This window comes from Dipodomys spectabilis, unplaced genomic scaffold (assembly GCF_019054845.1).
Source record: "Dipodomys spectabilis isolate Male_0828 unplaced genomic scaffold, ASM1905484v1 ptg000233l, whole genome shotgun sequence".
NCBI lineage: Eukaryota > Metazoa > Chordata > Mammalia > Rodentia > Heteromyidae > Dipodomys > Dipodomys spectabilis.
The window spans coordinates 4,930,845-4,939,363 of NW_024870910.1; the positions used below are offsets into that span (position 1 = coordinate 4,930,845).

Sequence of the window (8,519 nt, forward strand, 5' to 3'; positions counted from 1 at the left end):
CGCTGCCGGCTTTCTATACGCACGAAGCTGGTGACTGTCGGTGCCGGGGGAAGGGGTGACCCAGGAGGGTGCCACAAGAGGTCTCCCGGCAAGGGGGCCAGCGCCACAGGGCAGACCCACGCAGGACTTACACACATGAGATTTTCACTTGGAAAGAGCAAACCATGAACTGGGGGGAGGGCACCCGAGAATGGGGCCAGGGGCCCATTTGCCCCCCTCATCTCTGTCTGAGCACACCAAGCTGGACTTAGGCTCCAGGGCAGGGCAGCCAGCCTCTCCTCCTTCCTTGGCACTCGGAGATGGAGTGTGGAACTCAGTACTGAGGAGACCTGGAGCCGGACACGGGGCGGGGAGGGGGGGTCGGCCTTGTCCGTGGAGGGGAACCGCAGTGCTCAAGTAGGCGCAGCCCAGAAAGGCCATCTCGACATAGCATCATCCGCAATCCTTCATCCCCAACAACCGACGGTGAAAAGGAACCTGGCCCCCCGGGGGAGACGGATGACAGCCGAGCCAGGCGTCTGTCTCCAGGTGAGAGCCACCTGTGTGCCACCCTCTGGGTCCCTGGGCAGGGGGGAGGGCGGGGGGGGCGGTGGGAATCACCAGCGGCGGGGTCGTTTTTCTAGAAAGCGCTGCACACATTTGGCTTAGTGTTCTTTTTCTTTTTTTTTCTTTTTGCTCAAGGCCAGCGCTCTACAGCGCCACGGCTGGTTTTCTGGTGTTCCTCAGAGAGAAGACTCTCACAGACTTTCCTGCTCCGGCTGGCTTTGAACCGCCATCCTCAGATGTCAGCCTCCTAGGTAGCTAGGCTGACAGGTGTGAGCCACTGGGCGCCTCCTGAGAGACTCCCGTAGACAGTGCTCACCACTTGCTGGCCCTGGGCAGGCGGGAGCCCTCAGGCGCCATATCTGGACCCACAGAAACTGACCGGCGGCAGCAGCCCCGGCCACCTCTCTGATGGAAGAATCTGAGAAGCACAGCAGCTGCTGCCCAGGCCCTCCCTCCCACAGGGCGCCACCAGGGCTGCGCCAGGTAAACCTTCTAGTATGTAGTTAAACAGTGTGTGTGTGTGGTGGGTGGATGTGGGACAGGGAGGGACGTGGGGGAACTCAAGGTGACCTTTTAGATAGGGAAGGTCGAACGTGAGAGATTTTTTTGTTTTTCTTTTAGAGAATTTAACACTCACCTGAAAAAAAGCTGAAAATGACACCTGCCGGCTCTTTTCTTGCTCTCCAACAGCTCCTGAGGGGCATGGGGTTGGATGAAGAAGGAACGTGGAGTGGAGGGAGAGGCCAAGAGGTAAGGTCCTGGCCCCTCAGCCCTGTGTCCAAGTGGGCCAGAGGGAGGTGTGTGTGTGTGTGTGTGTGTGTGTGTGTGTGTGTGTGTGTGTGTGTGTGTGTGTGTGTGTGTGTGTGTGTGGTTTCCAGAGGGCATGGGGGTGTCCCTTTAGGATTAAGGGGTTTATTTACATTGGTCAAGTTCATGTTTGCCAGACACACCCTGGCAGCCTCTTGGGGTAATTGCCAGAGGACAAGTGTGCAAGGTACACCGTGAGCGTGGAAAGCCCTCCAGGCTCCCAGTGCTTTATCAAGGGGAGACATACATACATAGAGATGTGTGTAGGGACGCATAGGAGTGTGGTCACCACAGTCAGGCTTTTCTGGGGCCTGTAGAGACCAGGCTGGAAAAGTCCCAGCATTCAGCATCACACTAGCAAGTTATTTCTGGTTTGCTGGAAACCAAGATCTGAGGAACAATTGAATCCATTTATCTTAGCTCCTTCAGACCGCTGTCATCAATGTGGTAGGCTGGGTAGTTTATTGCCTGGGAGACGTTTGTTTCCCTCGCCTCAGGAGGCTGCGATCAGGGTGCTGTCTTGGTCTTACATGAAGCTCACTCATTCCGCTCACGAGGTCTCTACCTTTGTGACCGATTTCCTTCTTCTTTTTTTTTTTTTTTGGTCAGTCATGGGGCTTGAACTCTGGGCCTGGGCACTGGCCCTCAGGCTCTGCAACTCAAGGCTAGTGCTCTACCACTTGAGCCACAGCGCCACTTCTGGTTTTCTGAGTGGTTTATTGGAGATGAGTCGCACAGACTTTCCTGCCTGGGCTGGCTTTGAACTGTGATCCTTAGATCTCAACCTTCTGAGTAGCTAGGATGACAAGTATGAGCCACTGGCACCCAGCCTGATTTCCTTCTTAAAGCCCCTTCCTGGGCAGGAAGTTGCAATGGGAATTTGGGAGAGATTCACACATTTAGTCCGCAGCACTACTTCTAGAATTTTTGTTGTGCATCACTTTTCTGGTTTTAATCCCAGTTAGCCTCAGAGTTGGATAATGACTGTCATGTAAATGTATTTTGAAGATGTGACAAGATTATGAACATTATATTTTTTAAAGTTATCAAATGTATCCACTTGATGATTCTTCATTTTCTTTGACTCTTTCATTAAACTATGCATTTGTTTTGGAAGCAGAGTTTAGTGTTACTCTTGGCTTCTTTGTGTGTGTGCCTGTCCTGGGGCTTGAACTCAAGGCCTGGGTGCTGTCCTTTAGCTTTTCTCTTTTTGTTTTTCATACAGGTTGTACTATTAATACAGCTCATGAAATAATAATTGCTCAATACCATCTATTTCCCTTAGTTTTTTTTTTTTTTTTGGCTCAAGGGCTAATTCTCTACCATTTGAGCCACAGCTCCACTTCTGGCTTTTTGCTGACTAATTGGAGATAGGACTCTTAATGGACTTTCCTGCCCCGGCTGGCTTTGAACTGTGATTTTCAGATCTCAGCCTCTTGAGTAGCCAGGATTATGGGTGTGAAACACTGGCACCACATTTTTTTTTTTTTTTTAGGAAAAAAAAAAGAGTTTGCTCCTTTTCCCCCAACCATTTGTCCACAAAACAAGAAGGTCTATGATGTTGTAATGATGTGGGGAGCGGAGTCTTCCGGCACCCGCTCTTGCTCTCTCCTCTTTATAACACCATGGGCTCAGCAAACACTTGATAAATATTAGTACCTTCACCGCATTATTTTTTGGTTGCTTCTAGGTCCAGAGTCCAGGAAAATGTCACTGGGAAGGAGCCAGCATGGAGCCACACAGTGTCCCTCCCTCTACTATTGTAGTTTATATGTGAGCTGGGAAGCTTACATTTAAAATAAAAAAGAAATCAAAGAAATAATAAAGCTGGAAGGAATTCTTTTTTATTTCTTTAAAATTTTCTTCGTGGCTGGGTGCTGGTGGCTCACGCCTGTCATGCTAGCTACTCAAGAGGCTGAGATCTGAAGATTGATGTTTGAAGCCAGCCCAGGCAGGAAAGTTCATGAGACTCTAATCTCCAATTAGCTACCAAAAAAACAAAACAAAACAAGCAAGCCAGAAGTAAGTGGAGCTGCGCAGGTCAAGTAGTAGAGCGCTAGCCTTGAGCATAAAAGCTCAGGGACAGTGTGTAGGCCCTGAGTTGAAGCCCCAGGACCAGCACACACACACACACACACACACACACACACAAAGCAAAAAAAGACCAGCACACACACACACACACACACACACACACACACACACAAAGCAAAAAAAGACGAGCACACACACACACAAACACAAATACAAAGCAAAAAAAAAAGTGTACTCCCTGGCAAAGATTCCCCTCCCCTCTCTGACTCCTGGTGAGGGGGGGGAGGAAGGGAAGGGGCCATTCGCCCGGGCCCTCTTAGCCAGCCGCCACTTGCTGCTTTCAGCCCAGGTCCTTCCTGTTTGTCACCCACTGGCATTCCTTCCAATCAGTGGCATGGAACGTGCAAGAATGTTGTGGAAGTAAACACAGTACCGGTGCGTTGGTGAGAGGTGCTACCGCAGGTTCTCAAGGTGACAGTGACCAAGGCCTCCTCTAGCATCTCCTTCCTGGGACACACCCTGGTTACTGGACCAATACTGAAGGAACCATTAGAGGGGTGTTTTTTGTCGGTCGTGGGGCCTGAACTCTGGGCCTGGGCGCTGTCCCTCAGCTCTTCAGCTTAAGGCTACGGCTCTGCCACTTGAGCCACAGCGCCACTTCCAGCTTTTTTGGCTTATGTGGTGCTGAGGAATCGAACCTAGAGCGTCATGCATGCAGAGGCAGGCACTCTACCACTGAGCCACCTTCCCAGCCCTGTTGTTTTAAATAGTGCCAGTCTGGGGCTTGAACTCGGTGCCAGAGTGCTGCCCCTGAGCAGTTTTCTTTTCCTTCCTTGAGGCTAGAGCTCTACCACTTGAGTCACAGCTCCACTTCTGTTTTTTTTTGTGTGTGTGTGTATGTGTGTGGAGGGGGGGGTAGTTAACTGGAGGTAAGATTCTCAAAGCCCAAGGTGGCTTTGAACCTTGATCCTCATATCTCAGCTTCCTGAGTAGCTAAGGTTCCAGGCATGAGTCACCAGTTCCCTGTGTTTAGTGGATTTTAATCCTAGTCTTTGCCCAGGCTTGCTGTGAAGATAAAATGAGGTAATTTATGTACACATACTTTGCAAATGTATGCAAACAAAAGAGATTCAATAAATATTGGGTAAATTTGTCTTTAATGGAAACTCCAAACTTCTATGCTCCTGCAGAGAAGATGGAAGGCCTCTATTTACTTTCACCGGGGGAAACATAACACCTTAGATTTTCAGTTTGCAAAGCACTTTGCTGTACATTATCATATTTAATCCATGGCAATACCACTGCGAAGAAGGCAGGAGCTCTGCAGGACTATTCTTTTCCTTCTTCTGTTTTAAATTGGAAAAGGAAGAACCATGGAGCAGGAAATAACTCAGAAGTATATTTACTTAACTGTTTAGCCAGTAAGCGACAGAACCCGGCCTAGAATTCTTTTAACCAACCTCCACAGGGGGAGAGAGAGGTCGTCAGTTGCTTTTATTGGAATCTTGTTGTGGTTTGTGTGTAAGTGAATGAGAGAAAAATACGATTATGTGCCTCAAGATAATGGATTAGATCAGGGGCAGGTTTGCAAAATCGTTCCCCAACAGAACTTGTTACAAGTATCAGGCCGCTGGACCTGTTGGGGTGTAAAAATGATAGGCCAGGGGCTGGGAATGTAGCCTAGAGGGATAGAGTGCTCGCCTAGCATGCACGAAGCCCTGGTTCGATTCCTCAGTACCACATACACAGAAAAGGCCAGAAGTGGTGCTGTGGCTCACGTGGTAGAGCACTGGTTTTGAGCAAAAAGAAGCTCAGGGACAGTGCCCAGGCCCTGAGTTCAAGCCTCAGGACTGGCAAAAAAAAAAATAAATAAATAAAAAAAAAAGAGGTGTTCATGTGGCTAACATGTGGCTGTAGTCAGTTTCCTTTCTATTTGGAAAAATAGCTCCTCCCCCCCCCCCCCCCCCCATTTGGGAGAAAGGAAGTTGGGATGTGGGGGCGCGGAGGTTTGCAGTTACCAATGTGCAGGCCTCCTATAGCAGGAACGAGGCTCACTCGGGAAGGACACAGCCTCTGTCGTGGACCAAAGTCACTTGCAAGAACGGCAGGTAATTGTATTTACCCTGGAGCCAGTTCCAAAGGAGTCATGAAAAAAACTGTATATTTTTTGCCAGTCATGGGGCTTGAACTCTGGGCCTGGGCGCTGTCCCTCAGCTCTTCAGCTCAAGGCTAGCGCTCTACCACTTGAGCCACAGCGCCACTTCCAGTTTTCTGGTGGTTTATTGGAGGTAAGAGTTTCATGGCTTTTCCTGTCCAGGCTGGCTTTGAACCGTGATTCTCAGATCTCAGCCTCCTGAGTAGAGAGGATGACAGGCGTGAGCCACTGGTACCCTGCTATTTTTTAAAAATAAGTATTCTGTCTTTCCTTAGAACTGGCTTGGTAGTAGTTGTTGTTGTTTTGTTTGTTTAGTTTTAAAATTTGCCTTTCAAAATTGAATGGTCACTAAAAAAAAAAATGTTTCCATGAGTATAAAAGCCCGTTGTGACTTTAATTGGGAATAAAATGAGCCTATCAATCTATTCTAAGGTCATTGACCCCCCTCCCTTTATGATATTGTTTTTCTATTCTATTCATGAACAACTTCTTTCTTTATTAATTCAGGTCCTTTCAAATGTCTCAATAACTTGGTCTCATTTTCTCTGTAGAAGAAACTATCCCAGAGAATTGTTGACTTTTTTTTTTTACCCTCAAGGCAAATAAATATTGGCCATCTTTACCAACCGGAATGCTAGAAAAGGCTGAGCATAAATCTATTACAATAAAGAATTTGGTTTCAGGTGGCCAATCAGAGTCTAGTGGTGTTTAGGTGGAGCAGGAATGGGAAACAAACTTCTTTAAATTGTTTATAGCTCTTAGGGAGGGGGAGGGAGGGGGAGGGAGGGGGAGGGAGGGGGAGGGAGGGGGTGGGAGGGGGAGGGAGGGGGAGGGAGGGGGAGGGGAGTCACTCTCCTTACCCACTAGGCTTTCAAACAGGTGAAACAGGTCTGCAGGAATGAGTACAAAGGAGAAGCCATACTTGTTTTTTTTGTTTCTTTTAATGAAGTTAGCTGCCATTTGCGTAAGTCTTTCCTTAGTTCCAGCAGTGTAATCAGGAAGTTCAGACAAAAGTTGGGGAATCCATCTGAACTCTTAGGACTTTGCTCCAATTAGTTTGTTTGTATTCATTCATCGTGTTTGGCCTTTAGCGATTTGAGACCCTGGCTAATTCTTCAGCTGTTTTTTTTTTTTTTTTTTTGTCTTTTCTTTTTTGGTACTGGGGATCGAACCCAGGACGTTGCACTTGCTAGACAAGCGCTTTGCCACTGAGCTACATCCCAGCCCAGTCTTCAGCTGTTTTTTGAATCATGCATAGAGTAAGTTTTTTTTGTTTTTTTAAAAAAATTTTTGTGCCAGTCCTAGGGCTTGAACTCAGGATCTGGGCATTGTCCCTGAGCTTTTTCCACTTTAGGCTAGGGCTCTACCACTTTAGCCACAACTCCTCTTCTGGCTTTTTGGTTGGTAATTGAAGAGTCTGGTGGACTCCTTTTTTGTTTTCTTCCTCAGAAGGCTTTGAACCTTGAGATTCTCAGATCTCAGCTTCCTGAGAAGCCACTGGGACATGGCTGTATTCTATTTCTTTGAAAAAACTGTTTAGAGGCTGGGAAGGTGGCTCAGTGGCAGAGTGCTTGCCTTGCATGCATGAGGCCCTGGGTTCGATTCCTCAGCACCACATAAGCAGAAAAAGCCAGAAGTGGCGCTGTGACTCAAGTGGTAGAGCGCTAGCCTTGAGCTGAAGAGCTGAGGGACAGCGCCCAGGCCCAGAGTTCAGGCCCCATGACCAACCAAAAAAAAAAAAAAAGTAAATAAATAAAAATTGTTTAATAGCTGGGCGCCAGTGGCTCATGCCTGTCATCTTAGCTACTCAGGAGGATGAGATCTGAGGATCGCAGTTCAAAGCCAGCCCGGGCAGGAAAGTCTGTGAGACTCTTATCTCCCATGAACCACTACTCTACTGGAAGTAGAGCTGTGGCTCAAGAGGTGGAGTGCTAGCCTTGAGCTGAAGAGCTGAAGAGCGCCCAGGCCCAGAGTTCAAGCCCCACGACTGACACACACACACACAAGTTTAAGAATTGCTATTATAAAGGCGACATAGAGAGGGGTTACAGTTGCGTTAGTGTGCTCTGTATTTTAACTAGTGTGCAGCTCTGGTTTTCCCTCTGGCCCTTCTGCCTCAAGAATGTCCGGGAGTCCCTCTTGAGAGAGACCTTTCTCCTGTTTTATGTTTGGGGGCTCAGTTTAATCGGAGAGCCGGCAGTTGTTTTCATTTTAGCTTGTTTACTTTCCAGGGCTTTTAGAAAAACGTGAAGCCACATGTTGGAGGCCATTCGACCTGGCGCTCCCATTCCAGTGTGTTTTCCTAAGACTCTTATTCCAGATGTTTGTCTATTGACACAAGGAGCACCCCCCTCCCCCAATCTCACCCAGCATCTGCGTCTATTTTGGTTGTCTGTAGGAAGTCCTCTTTATGCTGAGGATGGTTTTGACTTTTTCTTCCATCCTCTCTGAAGGGAAAGACTTCGACGACGGCCACGTGTTCTTCATTTGTGGTTTTTTTTTTTTTTGCCCTCTCGGTACCATTATCTGAATTATGCACAGCTGGATTCCTTTAGTCCTGCCCCCGCCTTTCATTTCCTCTCCCAAAGGGCTTACAACGTCAGACACTTAAAAAAAAGTCCTTAATCAGAAGGCAGAACGGTTTTGTGCATGTTCCTCACGTTTTGGAACCTTAAGCTAGGCCTTGATATAAATCTGACACCTCATCAGCCTGTTGGCTAGCCGCGTTTGAGGGCACTGTACTGTAAAGCTGTGACTCCTTCTCCCAGGAAAACACCTGGGTGAGTAGGTAGCGCTTGTAAGCAGCAGAGCTAAGACCGCCAGGAGGCAGCCTGGATAGAGAGGAAAAGAGCAGCAAGGTGAGTAGATTTCAAAAACATTAAGTCAAAAACAACTTTTTTTTCCCCCAAAGAGGCCTTGAGAAAGGCCTACGGTCACGATGTAATGTGTATGATCTTTCATGTGCTGTTGAAATCTG

General features: G+C 47.9%; 1 long non-coding RNA gene across 1 annotated transcript; it reads left to right on the top strand.

The window, feature by feature from the left end:
* Positions 1-768: 768 nt before the first annotated feature.
* Positions 769-3,111, top strand: LOC122123943. Its single transcript, XR_006150469.1, has 3 exons — positions 769-1,029; positions 1,237-1,296; positions 3,044-3,111. It is a non-coding gene; the product is annotated as an uncharacterized LOC122123943 (long non-coding RNA).
* Positions 3,112-8,519: the final 5,408 nt, after the last annotated feature.